The sequence below is a fragment of the Carcharhinus amblyrhynchos genome, chromosome 10, assembly GCF_965287045.1.
Source record: "Carcharhinus amblyrhynchos chromosome 10, sCarAmb.v2.hapA, whole genome shotgun sequence".
NCBI lineage: Eukaryota > Metazoa > Chordata > Chondrichthyes > Carcharhiniformes > Carcharhinidae > Carcharhinus > Carcharhinus amblyrhynchos.
In genome coordinates, this window is record NC_137333.1 from 75,790,234 (window position 1) to 75,816,053 (window position 25,820).

General features: G+C 40.2%; 1 protein-coding gene across 3 annotated transcripts in view; it reads right to left on the reverse strand.

Annotated features, from left to right (window-relative positions):
• The window catches only part of lnx2a (ligand of numb-protein X 2a), a 138,510-nt gene that overhangs the window by 98,092 nt on the left and 14,598 nt on the right, over window positions 1–25,820 (reverse strand). For 2 of the 3 annotated variants that reach the window (XM_080197404.1, XM_080197402.1), the window contains exon 2: window positions 14,499–14,589. The exons of the other annotated variant lie outside the window; for it this stretch is intronic. The gene's annotated coding sequence lies outside the window, so the exon portion shown is untranslated. The remainder of the gene's footprint in view (window positions 1–14,498; window positions 14,590–25,820) is intronic. 3 annotated transcript variants of the gene reach the window in all.

A 25,820-nucleotide genomic window follows, 5' to 3' on the forward strand; every position in this document is an offset into this window, starting at 1 on the left:
TATCTTTCTGCATGGCAGCATTCTTCTGCATTGCTTTGCAACTAAATTGACCTCCACAGTACAGGTCCTGGTTGAGCTGTGCATTCTGGAACTTACATTGTCACACATCACTCCTCTAACTTCTGGTTTAGCAATTAAATACCAAGTACATGGATTATTTTTGTTAACAGCTTGCCTGAAATGAATATACTCCTGTTTTATAAAAAACTCTTATTTCGCGTGTCAAATTTCATATATGCAAATAAATCAAAATCGTTAAAAGTTCTCTGTCTAGCAACTTCAAAAATGTCAAATCTGGAATCATTATACATTTGTATGACAAAAATTGTAATGGATTCAAATAACCACCTGTCTCTTCTAAGCAAATAAATACCTAATTTACTAAATATGATCATGAGTAGGAAAAACCTGTCAGCAAGGAACAAGCGACGTTCTAAAACTAGCAATAACTGAAAAGTAACCATGGCAAAATTGACTAAATTGCTCAAATAATTTGTTCCATTTTCCTTTTTCATTCAGATCAGAGTTAGAAATAATATCCAGCAAATAAAATGTTTTGCATTTATTATAGGACCACCAGATGTCTCAAAGCACTTCACAGCCAATGAAATATTTTTGAACTGTAGTCACTGTAATGTAGGAAACACAGCCAAGCAAACTCCCCATAAACAGCAACATTATGTAAACAGAAGATTTATTTTTGCAGTGTTGATTGACGGATAATATTGGTCAGGACACCAAGAAGAACTCCCATGTTCTTCTTTGAAATATAATGACTGGGGATTTTTTAAAATCTATCTGGGAGGGTAATTGGGTCCTTGGTTTAACTTCTCAGTCAAAGAACAGCACCACTGACAGTACAGTGCTGCATTGGAATATCAGCCTTGATTTTTGTGCACTAGTGGCACAAAAGCCCAGAACATGCCACCAACTGAGCCATGGCTGACACTCTGAATGCAAAATGCACAAAAGAATTAAACAAATTTCTAAAAAAGAACCACAACTTTTAAAATTAGTTATTTAATTAGAATCAAAGAAACATGAAGCACTGGAGACCACTACTCACTCATTCTTCTAGAAATACCTGCCAGATGTTCCTCTACGCAAGTCCGTTTCAGGTTGAAGTTGGACACTTCACCTATACTTTTGATATTGAGGACAATGTTAATGATGTGGATTAAATTGTTAATTCCAATAATTGTATGTTCAGGATGAAAGGACAGAATTTATGGCCTCGCTTGTCCCAAAACTGTAAAATCCCACTTGAGATCAACGGACATTTTCACGGTCCACGTCTCGCCCACTCTGATTCCCATGGTGGGACGGTAAAATTCCAGCTAATGAGTCTGAAGCTAGCCTGTAACTTAAAATAGGTTTGTTTCCAAGGCAGCAAAATAAAGTCACAGGCTCTCTCAGTTCCTCTCAGACACCCAGATTGAATGGTTTATCTACTCAGGCAACGAATCTATAATTCTTCCCCAATTGCGGACATTCTGTACTTACTTACCAACTTAAAGCATGTATTCTATTACAGCACAATTTCAACATTAATATAAATCATGAATGTTGTGATTCTCATTCTGTCCCATGGAGCTTCATCACCAGATTGTATAGTGGCAATTGGTGAGAAAATTACCAATTGTAAGTTGTAAGCAACAGAAAGCACAGATGTCAGAATTAACTTGAACAATGCCTAGGGCTGCATCCAGGAGCTCAAGATGGAGACCGCCAGCAATCCTAGACCCCGGTCCAGCCTCAGAATAATGGAGACCTGGCTCAAAAAAGGGTAGAATTGGATATTAAATATTACTGGATACAAGGGGCTTGATTTTCCTTCTGAGGCTGGGAAACAGATGCTTGTACTGTTCTGGGTCCTTCATCCTCCCCAGGTTGTTAGGAAAGCAGTCACAGGTTCGATTTCCAAAGGGGCAGCTTTAATTGGCCGGAGGATTGGCTGGGCAACAAATTAGTGAACAAAGGTAGGAGCGAGCACAGACCTTTTAAGCAAACCATTACTGGTTACTCATTAAATTTTACTCATTAAATTGCAGCAGTAGTTACAGAACAGGAAAGGCAGAGGGCTGGAACATGAGGCTAGGCTGGTCCTTGCTTCAGCGATGCCAATCGGGAGGTCCTATTGAGGCAGTGAAGGAGAAGAGGGAGGTTCCCTTTCTAGAGGCAGGAGAAGGCCACCATCCAAAATCAAGGTTGCGTGGATTGAGATCACTGAGAATATCAGCAGATGAAGTTGACAAGGAGAAACTGATTCAGGGCCAGAAAAGGTTTAATGACCTTATTCACACTGGTAAGGTAAATGTAATGTCAGACCTTCATGACAGTAGTTTAGCTATTCAACCTCAGGAGTTGGAGGGCACACGTTGCTCCTGAACATGGGAGAAAAGTGGATCTGGAGTACTTATTGATCCCCCAGTCAGGCTGAGTCCCAGTGCTACTGAGGACTTGCAGCATTGATACATGCAGCTTTCTAGCTCAGATACAGTCAGGTTCAGCTGGGCACAGGTAAAAGGCTTCAAGAAAGAAAGCCCTACCTTAGAACAGCAACAGGAGTTGAGCACCCACAAGTCAGAGCTCCCCAAGGTACTGCACTGTTACGGGCAGAGAATGAAGGAGTGTAATGGTTCAGGTGTGAAACCCTGGCTGAGTGCTGGAGACAGATCAAAAACAGATTCTGTTTGTTGTGAAACAACAGAGTTCTCATTACGGAAGAGGAGCATCCCACAAGCCACTTACTAGTGGGAAAAATACCCAGGAATGAATTTGAAAAGTTACAAAGAGGTGCAAAAACTATAAATTAGTGATAATGGAGACTTTAATTACCCTAATACAGACTGAGATAGTAGCACTATGGAGAGAGGGGAAAGAGTTTAAAAAGTCAGAGTCATAATGGCACTGGTGGAGGCCATTCAGCTCACCAGATCCTTGTCAGTGTGTTCAGAAGAATTTTCTTAATCATGATGTTTCTAGCCCAAAGAGAAAGGAAGCATTTCTGGATCTGCTTCTGGCAAATTAGGTCAGTCAAGCAGATCAAAGGGTGATCTTACCTTCCCATCCCACCAGTCAGTGGGCAGGGCAAGCCGGTAAGATCACAAGAGAGCTGGGGAAAAAAAAAGAAAATCGGGTTCTCGCCCTATATCTCGCTTCTCGCGATCTTACCAGCATTGGATATCAGCCTCATGCCCAAAAATCAGCGATGGAGGCCAGTGATAGCTGAGGGAAGGCAGCAACAGATCTTTCTACGATCTGTGCATATGCAATGATGCCCTCTGTTGCAAACCATCACCTCTTGACCAGCTTAGGCCCTGTCCCCTCCCCCTGCTGGCAGGAAACAGATCTTGCTTCGTTTTTTCCTCAGTATAGAAGATTGGATTCTTAGCTCACACACCTTCCCCCCCACCCCACCAAAAAAAGCGCAGTTCTCTCCAGTTTTCACATTCGTTTGACACTTCGAATTTTTTTGGTAAGATCTGAGGCAAGAATGATGTTGAATAAATTATTCAAATGGGGATTTAAATGTAATTAATGAGTCCAGGACTGAAGTCTCCAGGCCCGCTAAAATCTGCACTCTGCAGTGCACTGAGTGCGGGAGATTCATTTTGAAAGTGCAGCTGAAAATAAACCAGTGAGATTTACTTCAGGTTTTATACAAATTCAACATTTAGGAAAGAATTTATTTGGGACAAACCACGCTATACCTCTGGAAATCCTGATAAATTACAGCAGGTGACAGTGCAGAGCGAACAGCCAGCTGTGAATGAAGGAAAGCTATCTGATGAAATATAAAATAAACACTGAAAAAGCAAAATGAAATAAGGTTGGAAAATGTTCACATCAGGACTTAATTGGAAGATACCCTAGAAAACACAAGACACTAAAGTCAATGAATTAAATTGTTCAAGATCGGAATAAACATTTTTGAGGTGTCACAAAGGCACAAGAAAGAGACTACAGAACTGAAAAAAGGTTGAATATTTTGGAAGAAAACTTAAGATGAAACATTACATTTCCAAGGTGGCATGTAAAGAGATGGAAAAATCAAGAACCTAAAACAACAAGAGAAAGTAGAAGTTGTCACAAGAAAGCGAGAGAAACCTCAAAAACAAATAGCAGAAGCACAATTACAAAATGCAAGCTTGAATGATAGCACAGAGGAATAATACTCTGCCAAGGAAAATCATATTAGCATAGTGAATCAATTTTCAAATATGAAAGAAGCATATTATCAAATGAGAAAAATGTGGAACACTTGAAATAGGACTTGAAATGCTTAAATGATGAACTTGATCAACAAAAATGGATCTTCAACTAAAATTTAATGAACTTCAAGCAATCGAGCAAAATACCTAGAACAGGAGAAGAAATTGTTGATGAATCAGGACACAGTTATTTGAATGCTGGATAAACAACAACTTTGGTTCAAACAGAACAACATGAAGGACGAGATGTGCAGTGTACAGACTTTAAAACCAGAGAAGGGAATGCTACAGAATAGATTGAAAATTTAACAAATGAAATTAAAGAGTCTTAGGAGCAGTCAGCAATCATGGAGGAAAGATTCCAAAAATAACTGATTGCTCAGACGAAGTTGTTAAAAAGTTTCACAGATGACTCAAAGATAAACAACTTACTCAAGTTGTTGCTTTGAATGCAAAGATTCATAATAACTTCTGAATCAACCAAAAATGATTCAAACCAATGAATGAAAAATGAAGAGGATAAAAAGATACTCAGATGACAGAACAAATTCCAAATCAACAGGGTCTGCCATTGTTCCGATATTTGTGTGAATGAGATATGGAAGAGTTATAAGGCCTCCAGACTAGCCGAACTTTTGAACTCTGAGACTTGAAAGGGTTGATGGACTTGAAACAGCAATAACAATGTAATGTATAACAATTGGCAATGTAATATAGAATTACTTGAAATAGATTGGATAAAGACTTGCTGGTGGTGGGTGGGCGGAGGGAGGTGTAGTATCTTGCGGGGGTGGGGAGGTGGAGGGAAGGTGTAGAATAAGGGTCTAGCAAAAAAGGTTAATAAAGAATAAAGAAAATTACAGCACAGGAACAGGCCCTTCGGCCCTCCAAGCCTGCACCGACCAGTGGGACCAGGTAGTGTACCACCCACAGAGTGATGTAAAAGAACACATGACCTGCCTCTGGGAGTGGAGACAGATCCTAACTTGAACTCTTTACTGTACTTGTTAACTACAAGAATAATGTATATACACGTCATCTATTTAAGACAACAAACATTTCATTCAGACCTACTATTACCATGTAACATTACCAAGTTCAAAAAAGGGTCAAAGGATATATCCAGCAATTGCAGATCAGCCAATTTAAACTCAGTTGTGGAAAGACTTTAAAAAAAATAATCCAGGACAAGATTGTCATTTGGAAAAGTGTGGATTAATTAAGGAAAGTCAGTAGATTTATTAAAGGCAAATTATATTTAATTAACTTGATTGAATTTTTGGTGACATAACCACGAGAGTAATGTGATTGATGAAGTGCACATTGATATCCACAAAGGTATTTGAAAGTACTACATAATAAGCGTAATAATCTGACTGAGGCCAATTTTCCATCATCATCACCCTTTATTTGAAATGTGCCAAAGTGCTGCTCAGCGGCTGCCCTGCACAGGAAAGCCTCAAAGTCTTTCAACTGCCGGCCTGAATGGAGCCAACTGCTTTTATACCCCTCTGCATGTCCTATCCTATTGGGCAAGCCTCTAACAGGAGAAACTGTATTCTACAAGGCACATGGGGAGATCTATTGACTGTTCCCCGTGGTCATCATGACATCAAGTTTGCAAACAAAGTTGAAGTTCATGGAATAAAAAGGACAGTGGCAACATGAATACATTGTTGAATAAATGTTAGGGTACAGAGAAGAAGTGAACTATTGCTTTTTGATGAGAGTAAGGTGTAGAGTACTATTCCCTAAAATCATAATTGGGACCACTATAGAGATCATAAGAAATAGGAGCAGGGTTAGGCTATTTGGCTCATCAAACCTGCTCCACCACTCAATAATATATTGCATAATCTGACTGTGGCCTTCCTTCCAATTTTCTGCTAGCCCCCCCATAACCCTCAACTGCCTTATCAAAAATTTGTCTAACTCAGTCTTTTATATATTCAATGCCCAAGCCCCTACAGCCCTTTGGGGATGAGAATCAGCAATCCTTAGAGATGAAATTTTTCATCTGATTCATAAATACAAGACCCCTTATTTTCAAACAATGCCTCTAGTTCCAGATTTGCCTGTGAGAAGAAGCATCCTATCAGCATATACCATGTCAAGTCCCCACATAATCTTGCGTTTCAAAAGATCACTTTCATTCTTCTAAACTCAAATGAATATAGAACCAATCTGCTCAATCTTTTCAATAAGACAGCCATTTCATTCCCAGGAATCAACTGAGTGAACATTCAATTAACTGCCTCCAATATAAGTATGTCCCTCCTTAAATAAGACCATCAAAACCATTCACTGTCCTCTCAGGGCAGTCTCATTGCCCTGTACAGCTATAACAAGAAACTTTCTAACTTTTATTTTCCTGCCCTTTGCAATAAAAGCCAACCTTCTATATGCTTTCCGAATTATCTGTTGTACCTGCCTGTTAATATTTTTGTAATTAATATACAAGATACCCACATCTCTCTGGACCGTAGCCAATTGGACAATCTTACACTTTCCCTCAACATACTCAACCCGCCAAATTTTTGCCCAAAAGCTTAATCTAGCTACATTCCTTTACAGACTTTTGAGTTGGATTTTCACGGTCGTGAAGATTCCAGAGGCCTCTCAAAATGGTGGGTGGAGCCTCAGTCCAGAATTCCAGTGTCAACATTTTACATATCTACTTCAGGAGGGAATAAGGGTGGGAAATGGCCCCCACATGTGGAAAACTCAAACTCAGTAAGGCCATTTAAACTCTGTGCTGTGTGCTGAATTTAAACAGAGCCCACTTGTCCTGATGCAAGGGGCTTTTTCTGCAATGAGGGAGGTATGAATCTTTGGAGAGGCTGCAAATACTCAAGGGTGGATAAGGACTGTAGAACAATCAAAGTTATCTAAATGGCCGGTAACAATTGAAAATAAAACATCTATCTGTGTCTGTGGCAATTGAAAAAAAAAGTTCAATAGTTTCAATTAGCAGTTTGTTGACAAAATTCTAAGTGCTATCAATGTAGCATTATTAATGTTTGGCTGTTTTCCATAACCCTTCATTATCACAGTAGGAAGTTGTATATTCAGTTTGATTGACAGCTCAAGATTATGAAGAAATTTACTATCGTTCATGCGGGGTTATGAATACAAATGTTTGTTTTTATAAGGGATTGAGTACATAGAGGGGTTTAATTGTATTGAATGAGAGTGTTCACTAAAGTGAAAGCTGTAATAGATCTATATTTTATTTAACTCAACGTGGCTCAGGAGGTCTGCCCATGTGGATACTGAGTGAGTTAACATGGAAGGTGTAATTCCAAGGGTAGGTGGGAGGGCATATGTTGGCTTGGGGGGCAGGTAGGATAGTAATAGAGGGTGAGGGTACAGACTAAAGGGCCTAATATTTAACACTGCCTTTAAACAGCTCACTCCAGCACTTGGCCATCTTTGTGGCCACCTCCTATATTTGGTATTTGTAGTTCAAGACATTCTATTATAGAAAACAAAAGCATGAGAAAAGTTGCAATGTAGATTCAGTAGAAGCCACTGGGAATGAGGACATTATAGTTATAAAGAGAATTTTCAAAGATTTATTCTCATAGGAGTGTTCAAAGGTCAGAAACATAAACCTTTAAAAAGGTGGGAAAATATATTGATAAAGGATTTGGACCCACAGTTTTAGGAGTAAGGCATAGAGTACATAAGCAAAGAGATAATGCTAAATTATACAAATTATTGATTAGGCCATAGCTAAAATGATCTATCCAATTATTTTGCCTCCTTTATCTGAGAGAACTAGTTATATCCTAAAACTAATCACCAGGCAATGTTGCAAACAAAAATTGCAAATCAGTAAAGAAAGGACCCCTACTACTAATGTGGTCTGATGCTTATATTTTTTTTCCCCCATTTCTGATAGACTCCAAGGCTTCATCAGTGAACTAGTGATGGAATGCCAGATCCCATCTATCCAGTTCTGCCAAATCCCAGTTTTCCCTTCCACAATGCTGCTAAACCACAGGAAACACCCCACTCTGCTGTCACATTCGATCACAACCATCGATGCCAAACTCCAGGGCCTACATAATATTACTGGCAAATCCTAGAACTAGCCCTCCAGTTCTACAAAACCCCAGGACCCCTCTCGCCCCACCTCTCAGCATTGCTAAATTTCAGATACCCACCTAACATGGTGCATCTTCTGTACCAACTGGTTGTGCAATCTAGCTTTAAATTATGTAAGGAATAAAATGTAAATAGGCTACTCATTTAGAAACATTAGAATAATCCAGGCTTCAAATATAGCTGTCACAGAAAAACTGAGCAGCTGCTGACTTTAATCCTCAAAACACCAATATAAATACGATGTAATAAAACTGAAATGGACTCTGTGACACTAATCATTGGCCTGATAAATACATTGTTACATGGCATAACATTCCTATTAAAAATAGCACGCTCTGTCTGACTCACCATGAGCAACACCACATGAAATCTGTAAAAATAACACATCTGGATTACATTTTGAATTCTTCAGTCTCCTCTTCAAATTCCTTCTAACTAAAATATCCTCCATGATTCAGATCCCTCCCTTCGTCCTTTGATCCTCAGCCCATGTCCTTCTAAGCATCCTTCTATCCCTTTGCCTGATCAGTCACTTTTGATCTTCCTACTTATGCCCGCCATTTTTGAGGAGCTGCTCTTAAGATTTGATAAAAATGAATCATCTCTTAAAGTTTATTTATTTGTAACATAAGTAGGCTTACATTAACACTCCAATGGAGTTACTGAGAAAATCCCCTAGTCACCACACTCTGGCGCCTGTTCGGGTACACGAAGGGAGAATTTAGCATGGCCAATCACCTAACCAGCATGTCTTCTGGACTGTGAAAGGAAACTGGAACACCCAGAGGAAATCTATGCAGACATGGAGAGAATGTACAGACTTCGCACAGACAATGATCCAAGCTGGGAATCGAACCTGGGTCCCTAGTGCTATGAGGTAGTGGTGCTAACCACTGTGCTGCCATGCTGCCCTACACATGCCTCAAGTCTCACACCATGATTTCAGATAGATTTCTTATGGAACAGCCACTCACCAACACCTTCTGTGAAGCTCCTACATTAGAAACATTTATAAAAATGCAGTTATCAGTCTTCACATTAAAAAAGGTAGTAATCTGCCCCTGGACATTCAATAAGTAATCTTAAACAAAAAGGCAGGACTGCAACCCCCCAAGGAATAAATTAAACATTGATTTCAGCATAATTTTGACCTTTTACAACAGAGCACACTAGCCAGTTGCATGGTCTTATTTATATTTGGCATACAAGACATGGAGTGCAAAACAGTCATCTCAATCAACTCGCCTGACCGAAGCCGCAACATCAGGCCAGGACAGCCACAGCAAGATAAATTGAGGGGGAATGTAATCCTGGGGCAGGAGGGGCCCAGATTATCTTTTCTGGCCTTAGTGGAATATCTTGGGACAGCATCTTTGGTTATACAGTCTTTGGAACTGGCGAAACTCTGAACGGCACACATTCTGACAATAATGATAACTGGGGTAATATAGAGAGTCAGTGGTGTTAAAAGGTCTCTTTGTCATCCAGCAGACTAGGTTGCTTCTAACCAATATAAATCTTTGAAGAGTTTCCCATGGGACTTCAATACTGAACAAGATTAAAATAGGAGGACACAATTAGTGCACATAATACAATGCTTACATTTAAGGGTTAGTCACATCTATAACTTTTAACATACTGATATAAAACCCAAATCACCTCAAGTATCTGACAAATTAAGCCTAAGCAGATCACCAAAAGCACATTTCAGTACAGAAATTACAATTTTCCCACGTACTACATAATTAATATAAGGCAGTTGACAATCTCAGGTATCACAGTTTAACAGGCAGACTTTCAATAAGATTATTAAAAATAACTAAAATTTAAAGTACATTAATGTGTGATATTACAATATTTATGCTGTAAATTGTACACAACTATATTTCACCAATGAGAAAATGAGTACAATGTAGTTCAATTAAATTTTAAAAAACATAAAGAGCAAAGGAAACACTAATATCATCAGATAAACATAACCGATTAAAATAGGGGACTTTTCCTAGCGCAGATGACACCAACTAAAATTATGCTCAAATTGTGCTCAAATTTAAATTCATATCTAAAACAAGCAAGGTAATTTATATAAGTGAGTTGCCTCCGATATTCTTAATATGACTGTGCTACACAAAGAGTTATGCTCTTGCTATTTTAAAAATCATAGCTTAAGGATGCTGAAGAAATGCAATCACTGTTGGGGTGAAAGAACCTCAATGTGGGCACCATCAATTTTCAATCTTGGGCTGATGCCCCAACAAGATTAAAATCAAGGTCAAAAGGCAAGACTCGGGGCTAGATTTTAAGGGGCGCTGTATTCCTCCCACGACCACCCACTAATCTGACTGAAAAGTGAGCCTCACAGTTAGAAGGAGCTTGAATTGTCTCAGAGTGGGACTTCTGTCTCCATCTGGGAGGACGTGCTGTCTTAGAGAGCTGGTGGCCAACAATCCCAACATTGCCAGAATCAAGCAGTGGCATTGCTGGAACAGGCTGGACTTAAAGGCAAGTCTGGGATTTTGGGCAAGCCTAGGTGGCAAATCCCAGTGAGGCTAGGAGGCAAAGTCTGGGTTTGAGAGGTTGGCAGCAGGTGGCAGGATGAGGGGGTGGGATTTTGGTGGATGAAGATGCCACCGATGGGCACAGGAAACTCCCCAAAAAATGGAAACCTTCCCCATCTTGCCTCTACATAAAATAATAGCAGAGGCAGAGGCTGAGGCCCTTAAGTGGCCCCCAATAGACCTAAAGGCACGAGGAGCTAGCTGATATCTTCCCACCCATCAACATATCTTGGGACGTGAAGGTGCAATTTGGCATGGCCAAACCACCTAACCTGCACTTCTTTGGACTGTGGGAGGAAACCAGAGCACCTGGAGGAAATCCACGGGGACACAGAGAGAATGTGCAAACTCCACATAGACAGTTATCCAAGGCCAGAATTGAACCTGGGTCCCTGGCGCTGTGAGGCAGCAGTGCTAACCTGTGCCACCTTGGCAGACAGTTCAGGGATGGGAAGGAAGGCCATTTGCTTTTCTTTGCGACCTCAGCTGCTTTCAAATAAGCCTGCAGAAGGCTGCAAAATTCAGCTTTCAGACTGCAAATTTAACTCACAGACTTAACAAGAAGGCCGACAGCAAGAATAAGATGATTTAAAACCCAAGCGTAAATTAGATCAGAGCTCTGAAAATAGGACTATAAATACAAACATTGAACAATTGAATGAAAACAGTGTCATTAAACTGGATGATTACAATAACAAAGTCAAAAGATTGGAAGCTGATCGTAGCATAAATCAATCCAAAACAGGATTCGTGTTTTAAATTACTATCCAATAAAAGTATATGTGCAGCGAGAAATTAAATAAACTTCTTAAATCAGAGTAGGTGATAATAATTACTAAATCTAAAGACTTCTAAAGAAAGCTTCTGAATTAGTGAGTAAATATTAAAAAAGGCCCAATTTTTCAGTTAGTAGAGACGGTTACACCAGAATGGAACAAGCATTCAGTTGGTTAAGGAATTTGGCAATGGTCTTGGTTGTATGTGACCTCCCAAGCCTCTTAGCAAGCTCTTGCACCAAATGTTAAGAATCTTCACATGGTAATATTATTAACACTAACTGAAACATAGAACTGACAAGAATTTTTCAATCTTCTCACAGGAAATATGCTCTGTCTTCAGGTAACTGCCAGAGTAATCAGGGTCACACGATTTTTAGGCAGATAGGAAATAACTGTTTAAAGGAATCATTTTGACTTAAATATGGAAGTACACTTTCGGTTGGAAAGAGCTTAATTTTTGGTATTTAATGAATTCTGGATCCCAACTTTCCAACAGGAAAAAGACTGAAAAGGCTTAGACAGGAAGCAAATTTGACTGCCCAAATCCATGCTTACTCACGGAATCACATTTATACTTCCCAGAAACATTTACTGGAAACATATTTTTATCACCAGGAACTCAGATCAGCAGAAACCTCCATCAAAAAAAGGGAAAGTAGCTAAAGTTTTGAACTTTGGGTTTGATTATGGCCTTGAGATGTAAGATGTATGTTTGCCCTGTGTCTTCCAGGTTTCTTCCAGGTGCTCCAGTTTCCTCCCACAGTCCAAAGCTGTGCAGGCTAGGTGGATTAGCCATGGTAAATGCATGGGTTACGGGGATGGTAGGGGGGGGCCTGAGCGGGATGTCCTTTCAGAGATTTGGTGCAGACTAGATTAGTCCATTGGTCTCTGCACTGTAAGGATTATATCATTCTGTGGTTCTATGGTTGATCACAGGGAATATTAGCAACAGTGAGACAATCTTCAGTGCTGTGATGCAAATTTATCAAGCTATCCATCACCAAGGAACTTATTTTCATCAATTTCCTTATGAAAATTGGATAGGATAGAATTGCAAAAGTTTGCCATTTTTCCACATTGCTGGACTCTCCAAAATCCACACAACGTTATTAATGGTGCATAAATAGGAATGTGGATGCTGCCCAAAATCCCATTCATGATCTATACAGAATTCCGTACTTCAGTTGCAAAGGATTCCATTCCTATCAGTGTGCAAGTAGTCAGTGACAAGTAGAATAGGATTGTGCAGGTTTGTATACTCCACATAGTATTCAGAATCATTTTGTTTTAAGTCGAGCTTTTATGCCAGAGATATTTGAAGGTAATGGTAGACAGCAAAAGTGATATTAGCCAACTAAGCTTATTCCCTTCAACCCTGGTTCATGAAACAGCCCCATCAAACCACCATCTCAGCCCATCTGCTGTTGAAACTCTTATCCATGACTCTGTCAATGTCAAATATGCTTATCCCTATTTTCCCTTGGTTGGATTCCTGGTCTCTATCCACCTCCAATTTAGAATTGTTATCCTCTTTTTTACATGCTTCACGCACCTCCCTATTTCTGAACCTCCTCCATCCCTTCATCAGAACAGTGTGTTTCTCAAACTCTGGCCTTCTATTTGAATTTCCCATCACTCACCTCTTGATATAAAATAAATAACATTGGATTTCAATTTTTAATAATCTAACAAAATCTTTGATCAGTACTATACCAACTTTCAGGAGCACATTCTGATATTTTGCTGGCAGTTGCTGCACAATTCTACTGCCGAGTAAAATAAGCTACCTGCTTGCAAAATGATTAAAATATGGGTAACCAGTAGTGACTTAAAGGGAACAGATGTTCAATAAGATAGAAATATTTCTAAGCTCATGATTGCTGTTCATGAAAATATCTATCCATGCAATTTCCTCAAACAGACTAATTATTTTTGCTTTGTTAATAAATTATTCATTAAATATCAGTTTTAACTACTACTTCATTTTTAATTGGTTATTAGTTGATTATGTCGGGAGTTTTTACTTCACAAAAGGTTTACAGGATTCAATCGGACAAAACACTATGAACACAAGAAAAACATTTCTTCTTCTCTAAATTATTTTCTTGGGCACAAATATATCACCTATTTCTTATACTCTAGCATTATTGTCCTTATTCCAAGCTCTTTTCTCTCATCAAACTAATCCTGTCACAGAAGCAGCATTTCATTGTGAAAATTTAAAGCATTGCTGTCCTTCACTATGTATGAAATGATGTTATCCCACAAGAAGACACTGACCTTTCATAATGATATTCAATTTCAAGCATAAAATTACGGCTTAACACCAGGCTGGAAGAGAAAAGTAAGTCTTTAAATCAAAACCTCCCATCCATTCCCATTTTATCATGAACTGGTGTTGCACAAATATTACATCAACTTTCCAAACAAACCATGCTTTCAGTCCATTTCCACCAAATCCAATTATGCCAGCTGACTATAGTCAATTCTAACATAATACTGCACTGAAGTTGATTTTAGATTGGTCACTTGATAAACAAAGATAAAATGAGTACTTGCTTTGGATCATTGCTGTAGAAAACATTTTTATTTCACTGCATAATAAAGCATTTCCTAACAAATAAAAAAACTTACTCATTTTCATATTAATAGCTTGTAATTCCAGGCAAGTTAATACAATTTGTAGATAATGGTTACATCAAAAATAAAATTTATAGAATGAATCAAAGTAGATTGGTTAATAAATAAACAGTCTGCTAAAGATTCCATGACATTGTCGTTTGCATGTGATGTTACAGAAGAGCAGATCTCATCTAAACACTCCAACTCTAGCATACCATGGCTGTGGTGTGTACTATCTACAGGATTCTCTGCAGCAGTTTGCCAGAGTTTCTTTGAAAATCCCTCCAAATCAGTGACTTTCAGCATCTAGAAGGACAAGGGAAAAGGGTACATGTAACATAATCACCTCAAAGATAAACTACAAGTCACATACCATCCTAATTTGGCCACATAAATATGATTCCTTTATCATCCCTGGGTCAAATTACTGAAAGTCCCACAGGCTTAGGAACACCTTCAACACTCAGTTCCAGGTGGCCCACCACACCTTCTCGGGGCAATCAATACCCATGCGTTAAGTACAGATACATAAGGAGTAAGATTAGGAGAAGGTTCTGTGTCCCTTTGAGCCTGTTCCATTATTCAACAAGACCGTAGTTGATATTCTACTGCACTATCCCCACATCCCATAATTGCTTAAGCATCACAATGACTCAGCATCCACAGCTTTCTGACATATTGAATTTCAAAGAATTAGGATTTTTCTCCTTATTTCATTCCTAAATTATCACATGCATAGGCAGCTGGGGTCAAGCGGATCTCTTGAAGAGTATGGGGGTGTAGGAGTAGACTTGAGAGAGAAATCAGGAGGGCGAAAAGGGGACACAAAATTGTTTTGGCAGATAAGGCAAAGGAGAATCCAAAGAGCTTCTACAAATACATGAAAGGCAAAAAGAGTAACAAGGAAGAGAGTAGGGCATCTTAAGGAAGAACAAGGTAATTTATGTGCAGATTCACAAGAGATGGGTGAGATCCTGAATGAATATTTCTCATCAGTATTTACTGTTGAGAAAAGCATGGATGTTAGGAACTTGGGGAATTAAATATTGATGTCTTGAGGTGTGTATATATTACAGAAGTGGTGGTGCTGGAAGTCTTAAAGCGCATCAGGTAGATAAATCTGCAGGACCTGATGAAGTATATCCCAGATCCTTGAGGGAGGCTAGAGAGAAAATTCAGTTCACCTAGCCCAGGTATTTGAATCATCGATAGTCACAGGTGAGATGCCTGAAGATTGGAGAGTGGCAAATGTTGTGCCTTTGTTTAAAAAAGGGCTGAAGGGAAAAGCCTGGGAACTACAGGCCAATGAACCTCACATCGGTGGTGGGTAAATTGTTGGAAGGTATTCTGAGAGACAGGATTGACGTGCATTTAGAAATGCAAGGACTGATTAGGTTCAGTCAGCATGGCTTTGTGAGTGGAAAATCATGTCACAAATTTAATTGAGTTTTTTGAAGGGGTAACCAAGAAGGTAGATGATGTTGTTTACATGGACTGTAGCAAAGCTTTTGACAAGCCTTGTCATAAGGTTAAATCTCATGGGATCCAGGATGAGGTATCTAAATGAATAAAAAATTGGCTTCTTGACAGAAGCCAGAGGGTGGTTGTACAGAGTTGTTTCTCAGACTGGAGGCCTGTGACCAGCGGTGTGCCTCAATGCTGGGCCCTCTGTTATTTGTCATTTTTATTAATGATTTGGATTAGAATATAGGAGGCATGGTTAGTAAGTTTGCAGATGATACCAGGATTGGTCGCATAGTGGACAGTGAAGAAGGTTATCTACAATTGCAGTGGGATCTTGATCAATTGGGCCAGTGGGCTAACGAATGGCAGATGGAGTTTAATTTAGACAACATAAGAACATAAGAAATAGGAGCAGGAGTAGGACAAATGCAAGGTAATGCATTTTGGTAGACTGAACCAGGGCAGGACTAATGCTAGGGCGTTGGGGAGAGTTACAGAAAACAAAGAGATCTAGGAGTACATGTTCATAGCTCCTTGAAAGTGGAGTCACAGGTAGACTGAGTGGTGAAGAAGGCATTCAGCATGGTTGGTTTCATTGGTCAGAACATTGAATACAGAGGTTGGGACGTCTTGTTGAAGTTGTAAAAGACATTGGTAAGGCCACACTTGGAATACTGTGTGCAGTTCTGGTCACCCTATTATAGAAAGGATATTATTAAACTAGGAAAAGTGCAGAAAAGATTTACTAGAATGCTACTAGAACTTGATGGATTGAGTTATAAGGAGAGGCTGAATAGACTGGGACTTTTTTCTCTGGAGCGTAGGAGGTTGAGGGGTGTCCTTATAGAGGTCTATAAAATAATGAGGGGCATAGACAAGGTAGATAGTCAATATCTTTTCCCAAAGGTAGCGGTGACTAAAACTAGAGGGCATAGGTTTAAGGAAAGAGGGATGAGATATAAAAGTGTCCAGAGGGGCAATTTTTTCACACAGAAAGAGCTGAGTGTCTGGAACAAGCTGCCAGAGGTAGTAGTAGAGGTGGGTACAATTTTATCTTTTAAAAAGCATTTAGTTACATGGGTACGATGGGTATACAGGGATATGGACCAAATGTGGGCAACTGGGATTAGTTTAGGGGTTTTTAAAAAAAGGGGGGCATGGACCGAGTTGGGCCAAAAGGCCTGTTTCCATGCTGTAAACCTCTATGACTATGACTCGATAACTCCTTCTCCTGAGATTGTAACTCCCGATTCTAGGCTCCCCACAGAGTAAAATATCATCACAGGATCTACTCTTTCAAAGCCCTTAAGAATATTTCAATGAGATCACCTCTTGCTCTTCTAAACTCTGGGGAAAATAGACATCTATTTAATCTCTCTTCATAGAACAATTGCCCTCACTTCACAAAAAAGTCTGGTGTGAACTTCTGTTGCACTTATTACACTCCCTCTAAACAAATATATCCTTCCTTGGGTATGGAGACCAAAACTACACACAGTACCCCCAAGTGCAGTCTCACTGAGGCAATATATAATTGTAGTATGACTTCTTTACACTCAAGTCCTTTTGTAACACAGGCTAACACACCATTTCCTTTCCTATTGCTTGCTGCATCTGAATGTTAATTTCCTGTGTAGTGTGTGCAAGGACACCTAGGTCTCATTGAATACCAACATTTCTCAGTTTCCCACCTGATTTTTCCTACTACAATGATGAGTTTGCATTTCTTCATGATTTATCCCAACTTTCACTTTTTTGACCATTCACTTAACCTGTGTTGAACAAATAAGTCTCCTGGAACACATTCCTCCATTTCTCACTCAGATCTCTGTCCCTCCTGAAAATTCATGGAAAATTTATTCACTTTCCTAAAGTGGCAGACTTACACTTTGTGGAGCCAGCATTCACCTTCATTTTTGCCCCACTCCATATCATCATGCCCTTCCACAATTGATATCATACCTCTCCTGCCCATACAGGCACAAAGGCATAGTCACAAAAATACACAAATTAATCACTGCTTAACTGATTTAGTGTTTTTTAACTTAAGACACACCCATATGAATAATTGCTGAATTGAAATCCAAATCTTTTTGTCAGAATGACAGTACAGATGGTCAATATTGCAATATGTGTCTTCAGGTGTCAAATGTGGAACTTGCTGATGAGCAACAAGATGGGAAAAAAATAAGTTGATGATATCAGTGTAGCAGAAGCCAGTATAGGTCTGAATGGAGTATATGCTCCTGCACTGGGCTCAAACAAGATGCATATGCTGCCAGTGTATTTGTGTCAGAAGTTAACTTCCTCTTATAAAATCAAAGAAGTCATAGTTGTAAATTCATGTGAGTGGAGTGTCCAGTGAGTCTAAGTCCAATATCAGTAGCTCTCCCTGGAGGATTTTGTTCTTTTTCCTGATGTGATTTTCTGAAGTGATATGGAGATGCTGGCGTTGGACTGAGGTAAAACACAAAGAAATCCCACAACACCAGTTTAAAGTCCAAACAGGTTTATTAGTAGCAAACGCTGCAAACTTTCGGGACAGCCTGTCCCTTTGTCAGGCGGCTAGGAAAGCCTGCGGCGTTTGCTACGAATAAACCTGTTTGGACTTTAAACTGGTGTTGTGGGATTTCTTTGTGATTTTCTGAAGGCCAGTCTTGAGAGCAATGGTTGTTCAAATGATCAGCATGTGACAGTTGCAGGCATAGTATCAAAATGATTCATTTTGAAAAACAGAAATTAAACAAGACAATATGAAAGTTGGACAGATATTTTACATTTTCTTGCTTCATCACTTGTTGGTTTGGCCATTTAGACAAATATTTTCTTTACAAAATCATCAATTACATCATCATAGATAGAATCTTGTAAAGATGCACTTCAATCATCAGTATTGCTGAACTTGTCAAATGTTCCTGGCCCATTGTACTTCACAAATAATTTTAACTCTTTCAATACAGAAAAAGAGTGTTCACCAGAAACATGTGACAAGTAATGTTAAAAATATTTTCAGAATGGTTGCCTGACACCATCATGCCTGTACAAATCAGTTGGTGATCTTGAAGCACAGGGCTCATCATTATCGATGAAATTAGCCAAGGGGAGGCCAGGATTGGCAGCCAAGGGGAGGCCAGGATTGGCAGCCAAGGGGAGGCCAGGATTGGCAGCCAAACATTCCAGGATACAGATGTTTCAGGCGGGATAGGGAGGGATGTAAAAGTAGTGGAGGAGTTGCACTGCTGGTTAAGGAGAATATCATAGCTGTATTATGGGAGAACACCTCAGAGAGCTCATACAGCAAGGCAATATGGGTAGAGCACAGGAATAGGAAGGGTGTAGTCACAATGTTGGGGGTTTACTATATGCCTCCCAACAGTCAGCGGGAGGAAGAAGAACAGGCACGTAGGCAGGTTTTGGTGAGGTGTAAAAGTAACAGGGTTGTGGTGGTGGGTGATTTTAACTTCGCTTATATTGACTAGGACTCTACTAGGGCATGGATGGGGCAGTGTTTGTAACGAGCATCCAGGAGGGCTTCCTAAAACAGCATGTAGCTAGTCCAACTAGGGAAGGGGCCATGCTGGACCTGATATTAGGGAATGAGCCCTGCCAGGTGGTTGATGTTTCAACAGGGGAGTAGTTTGACCACAGTTCAATAAGCTTTAAGGTATTTGCACCCCTTTATTGTGGAGTCCAAGAGGTGTAGACAAAAGTCGTAGGTAGGAGAAGGATTGGAAAGAGGCACTCACTGAATGTGAAAATGGGCAGCGCGGGCTTGTAGGGCCGAAGGGCCTGTTTCCTGTGCTGCGTCGTTCTTTGTTTATTGGTGGATAAAAACAAGTGTAGTCCTCAGGTGAAGGTGCTAAATTGGGGGAAGGCTAGTTACAACAATATTAGGCAGAAACTAAAGGAGGTAGATTGAGGGCGGATGTTTGAGGGCAAATCAACATTTAGCATGAGTGAGGCTTTCAAGTGTAAGTTGATAGGAATTGACAGCACATTCCTGTAAGGATGAAGGATAAGTATGGCAACTTTCAGGAACCATGGATGAGAGAATATTGTGAGACTAGTCAAAAAGGAGGAAGCATTTGTCAAGGCTAGGAGGGTGGGAACACACAAAGCAAGCGTGGAATACAAGAAAAGTAGGAAGAAACTCAAGCGAGGAAGGAGGGCTAAAAGGGGTCACGAAAAATAATTGGCCAGCAAGATGAAAGAAAATCCCATGGCTTTTTATACATATATAAACAGCAAGAGGGTAGCCAGGAAGAGGGTTGGCCCACTCAAGGACAGGGGAGGGAATCTATGGAGCCAGAGGAAATGAGCAAGGTATTAAATGAATACTTTGCGTGTACATTCACCAAAAAGGTCTTGGTGGATGATGAGTCTGGGGAAGGGTGTGTAGATGGATTGGATAATGTTGAGATCAAAGAGGAGGGTCTTGAGAAACATTAAGGTAGACAAGTCCCTAGGGCCTGAGGGAATATAGCCCTGAATACTAAGGGAGGCAAGGAAAGTATTGCTGTGGCCTCAAGAGAAACCTTTGTATCCTCACTGGGCTACAGAGGAGATCCTAGAGGATTGGAGAATAGCCAATGTTGTTCCTTTGTTTAAAAAGGGTAGCAAGAAAAATCCAGGTAACTACAGGCTAGTGAGCCTTATGTCAGTGGTAGGGAAATTATTGGACAGGATTCTTCGAGGCAGTATTTACTCCCCCACTTGGAAATAAGTGGACATATGAGTGAGGGGCAACATGGTTTTGTGAAGGGAAGGTCGTGCCTCACAAAATTGATCGAGTTTTTTGAGGAAGTGACAAAGATGATTGATGATGGTAGGGTGGTGGATGTTGTCTATGTGGACTTCAGTAAGGCCTTTCACAAGGTCCCTCATGGCAGCCTGGTGCAGAAAATAAAATCACATGGGATCAGAGGTGAGCATTGTGGATAGCAATGAGGACTGTCAGAGGATATAGCAAGATATAGATCGGTTGGAGGCTTGAGTGGAGAGATGGCAGATGGAGTTTAATCCAGACAAATGTCAGGTAATGCATTTTGGAAGGTCTAATATAGATGGGAAATATACTGTAAATCACAGAAACTTCAATAGTATTGATAGGCAGAGGGTCTGGGTGTACAGGTACACAGATCACTGGAAGTGGCAACACCAGATGGAGAAGGTTGTCAAGAAGGCTTATGGCATGCTTTCTTCGTCAACCGGAGCACTGAGCTTAGAAATTGACAAATCATGTTGCAGCTTTATAGAACCTTAGTCAGACTTCACTTGGAAAATAGGGTTCAATTCTGGCACCACACTACCAGAAGGATGTGAAGGCTTTAGAGAGGGCACAGAAAAGATTTACCAGGATGTTGTCTGATATGGAGGGCATTAGCTATGAGCAGAGATTGGAGAAACTTGGTTTGTTCTCACTGGAACGATGGAGGTTGAGGGATGACCTGATAGGAGTCTATAAAGAGGCATGAGGGGCATGGACAGAGTGGTCAGACATTTTTTCGGGGGGGGGGGGGGGGGGGAAGAAAGGGAGAGAGAGAGAGAGAGAGAGAGAGGTGGTGTGGTGAAGAGAGTCAATTACTAAGGGGCATATGTTGAAAGGAAATGTATGAGGCAAGTTTTTTTTTTACACAAAGAGTGGTGGGTGCCCGGAACTCATTGCCAGGGGTGGTAATGGAAACAAACAATAATGACTACTAAGGAGCATCTTGATAAATACATGAATAGGATGGGAATGGAGGGATATGGTCCCCGGATGGGTAGGGGGTTTTAGTTCAGTCAGGCAGCATGGTCAGTGCAGGCTTGGAGGGCCAAGGGGCCTGTTTCTGTGCTGTAAATTTCTTAGTTCTCTTTGTTCTAATTGTTTCACTTCATCTTCAAAAAAATGTCTTTACGTCCTACTAATAGAATCCTCTTAATTTCTTAATTCAATGGCTTTTAGCTTTTACATCCAACCTTCAATGAAATGTATGTAGAATAAATCAACAATTTTCTTCAGAGATTCACTTCTACTCTATGATTGCACCATCATTGTGTCATAAATAATACTGACAATCTCAATGATAATCCTCTTCTTCCTTTTTAAAGTGATTCATTGTCTCTAGTTTCATCGAAAAGTAACTTCCTGTCTTACATGCTTCTCATCATTACAGGGTATTTTTTGCTAATGTTAGAGCCTCTGCTTCTACTGAACTATAGTCATTTTGAACTCCTGTGACAAAACATTTAACTGAGGTAAACAATTCAAAGATGTTGCATCAGCATTTTTCAACGAGTTGCCGACTGCATTAATTCCTTGAAGTAATCGGATCTTCAAAACAGGAAGCAAAAGCACTTTTAAACTTCTCTGCTAAGGATTTTGCTTCAGCTTTCACACGTTTTTCAGGAACATGGGATGAATAATGCACAGGGTTTGCATTGTTCAATCTTATCTGTGAACCTGAATATTTTCTTGCCATATTTGGGTCACTATTGAAGCTCTGTCCACAACAATTTTTGATGTCCAAACCGAAATTTGCAATGATTTCAAAACAATTGCCTCCAGATACTCAGAAGTGTGGGATTGTAACTAGACAAAAGAGAGAAATTACAACGTCATCATCGCTCGTCACAGATCTTAATACTAATTGGTCGACATGACTCACATCTGGTGTTGAATCAACTATTATGGGATATTATTTGGCATCTCTTACTTCATTAGTGAATTGGTTTTTGAGTCGCTCTGCCATTTAGTGATGAAGTCACTGTAGGTTCTATACATCAAGTTGGTTTTCACTGACTCACTGTTGTTGAGCTTCTCAAAAAGCATTTGAAAAATTACCAAATTCACTGAGATGTTCAAGGCAGGCTAAAAGAATTACCTCTTTGAGGTGACAACGATGACTGATCATGTCTTCTTAGAGGTAGTCCCAAAGAAGACATCAGTTTGACTGTGGCAACAACGTGTCTCAGCATTGTTTGCCAATAAGAACACTCCTTTTCAAACTGAGCCGATAATGCAGAATTAATTATTATTGATAAGTTACATCTTAGAACAAATACACACAATTTTAATATGAGCTTTGAAAGTTTCATAATCAGCAATATCTCTTCCAACATTTCTCCAGTTAGAGTACCTGTCAACAAATGCTTGTTTCCCTTTATTAGAGCCAGGAAATAATTTGCAAACAACAGTAAACTGCCTTACAGGTATCCAAAAAAAACAACCAATTTCTAATTTCTTCTATTCTATTTCTCTTCACCCACAGAAAATGGGAATTGTAAAAGACTTCTAACTTGCTTTCAGCCCAACACTTTTCTCAAATTTTCCATTTTATCTGTTTTTCTGGTGTAGTCAGTACTAAATATTCTATCGTACCTGTGGAACAGATACAAGACAATATTTTCAACAGAAGAAATACCTTGTAGTTCCATTGTCAGTTCAAATTCCACTTCTTGTTCAACTCCTGTCTACATCAACTGTGATCAAGTGGAAATAGTCAAGAGCTTCAAGTTGCTGGGTGTTCAGATCACCAACAATCTGTCTAGGTCTCTTCACGCCAACGCTATGGTTAAGAAAACCTACCAACACCTCTACTTTCCCAGAAGGCTAAGGAAATTTGGCATGTCCATTACAACTTTCACCATTTTTTATAGATGCACCATAGAAAACATCCTTTCCAGATGTATCACAGCTTTGTATGGCTCCTGCTCCAACCAAGCCCGCAAGAAATTACAAAAGGTTGTGAACGTAGCCCAGTCCATCATGCAAACCAACCTCCATTCATTGACTCTATCTACACTTTCCAATGCCTTGGAATAGAAGCCAGCGTAATCAAGGACCTCATGCACCCTGGAAATACTCCTCTTTCATCTTCTTTAATCAGACTAAAGTCTGAGAACACATACCAACTGACTCAAGAACAGCTTCTTCCCTGCTGCCATCAGACTTTTGAATGGTCCCATCATTTATTAAGCTGATCATTTTCTTCACCTTATCTGTAACTGCAACACTATATTCTGTACCCTATCCTTTTCTTCTTCCCCATGTACTCTGTGAATAGAATGTTTTGTCTGCATAGCATGCAAGAAACAATACTTTTCACTGTATCCCAATACATGTGACAATAATAAATCAAATTAAAAACTTTTTCAGGTGATGTGGTTTCTCTGGAAATTGGCAAGTCTAAGTCATCAACTAATAATTTTGTAGATGAAAGGGGTCAGTGCTGGGTCCTCTGTTATTTATCATTTATATTAAATGATTTGGATGAGAATATAGGAGGCATGGTTAGTAAGTTTGCAGATGACACCAAAATTGGTGGCATGTGGACAGTGAAGAAAGTTATCTCTGATTGTAATGGGATCTTGATCAATTGGACCAGTGGGCTGACGAATGGCAGATGAGTTTAATTTAGATAAATGTGAGCTGATGCATTTGGTAGATTGAACTAGGGCAGCACTTACTCAGTTAATGGTAGGGCATTAGGGTGAGTTACAGAACAAAGAGATCTAGGAATACATGTTCATAGCTGCTTGAAAGTGGAGTCACAGGTGGACAGAGTAGTGAAGAAGGCATTCGGCATGCTTGGTTTCATCAGTCAGAACATTGAATAGAGCAGTTGGGATGTCTTGTTGGAGTTGTACAAAACGTTGGTAAGGCCACACTTGGAATACTGCATACAGTTCTAGTCACCCTATTATAGAAAGGATATTATTAAACTAAAAAGAGTGCAGAAAAAGTTTACTTGGATGCTACCGAGACTTGATGGTTTGAGTTATAAGGAGAGGCTGGATAGACTGGGACTTTTTTCTCTGGAGTGTAGGAGGCTGAGGAGTGATCTTACAGAGGTATATAAAATAATGAGGGGCACAGATCAGCTAGGTAGTCAATATCTTTTCTCAATGGTTGGGGAGTCTAAAACTCGAGGGCATAGGTTTAAGGTGAGAGGGGAGAGACACTGAAGTGTCCAGAGGGGCAATTTTTTCACACAGAGGGCGGTGAGTGTCTGCAACAAGCTGCCAGAGGTAGTCGTAGAGGCGGGTACAATTTTATCTTTTAAAAAGCATTTAGACAGTTACATGCATAAGATGGGTATAGAAGGATATGGGTCAAATGCTGGCAATTGGGATGCGTTTAGGGATTTAAAAAAAGGGTGGCATGGACAAGTTGGGCCAAAGAACCTGTTTCCATGCTGTAATCGTCTATGATTATGTGAAGTATGTGCATTGTTCAATACTTCAAACTTTTTAAAAGTAAAATATAAACTGCCTTTTTGTCTAGCTTCGTCCTCTTGCCACACCTTCAATTTTGTGTGTTTTGGACAGCCAGATTGTTGGTGTCACTTCTTTCTTGGTTTTAGTGAATGATTTTTCTGAAAGATTAGGCTTTTTTTGCCCCTCCTCAGCCATGGAGATTGAGTCACCCCTACTCCCCAGTTACCCTGAGTCCCGGCCAGCTGGCTGGTTCACTCACCACTTTGCTCATAAACACAGGAGATCTTCACCTTCACAATTGCCTCTCTCCCCACTTAGACACCTCGACGTCAAGTGTTTTCCTGCTGTAAGGGAACTCAACCAGAGTCTGATGTCACTCTGCATTGCCTGTACTCAGGCTCTGACTGGTGCCCAGAAACACTGGCCGATGTGGGGGCTGATTTTGGCCTTACCATATCAGCAACCGCATACCAGTCCCTGTCTACGGTAGCAAACCAGATGGTGTCCAGAAAGGGTGCAAGGCCAATTTAAATATGCTTAGTCCATTCAACACCGGATTTTTCTACCTCCCGGGATCTTCCAACTCTTGGGCATGGCATGAGGCTGGCTAGATTTAGTACCGGTCTTCACAAGCAGAGGCCAGGCATGATGGTCACAGCTGGGAGCGGTGGGGGTATCTCAAAGGCCACTGAAGCCCCCCTGGTAATTCGAGATATGGATGGGCATTGCCCACCTGGCAGTGCCCAACTGGCATGACCAGTGTGCCCAGGGGAGTCAGGGGGACCCATTGGGAAAGTTGGTGATCTGTGTTGGTGTGGGGAAACATGCTGCACCAACAAGGGGGATGGGGATGGGGGTGGGGGAGGTTTCCCAGT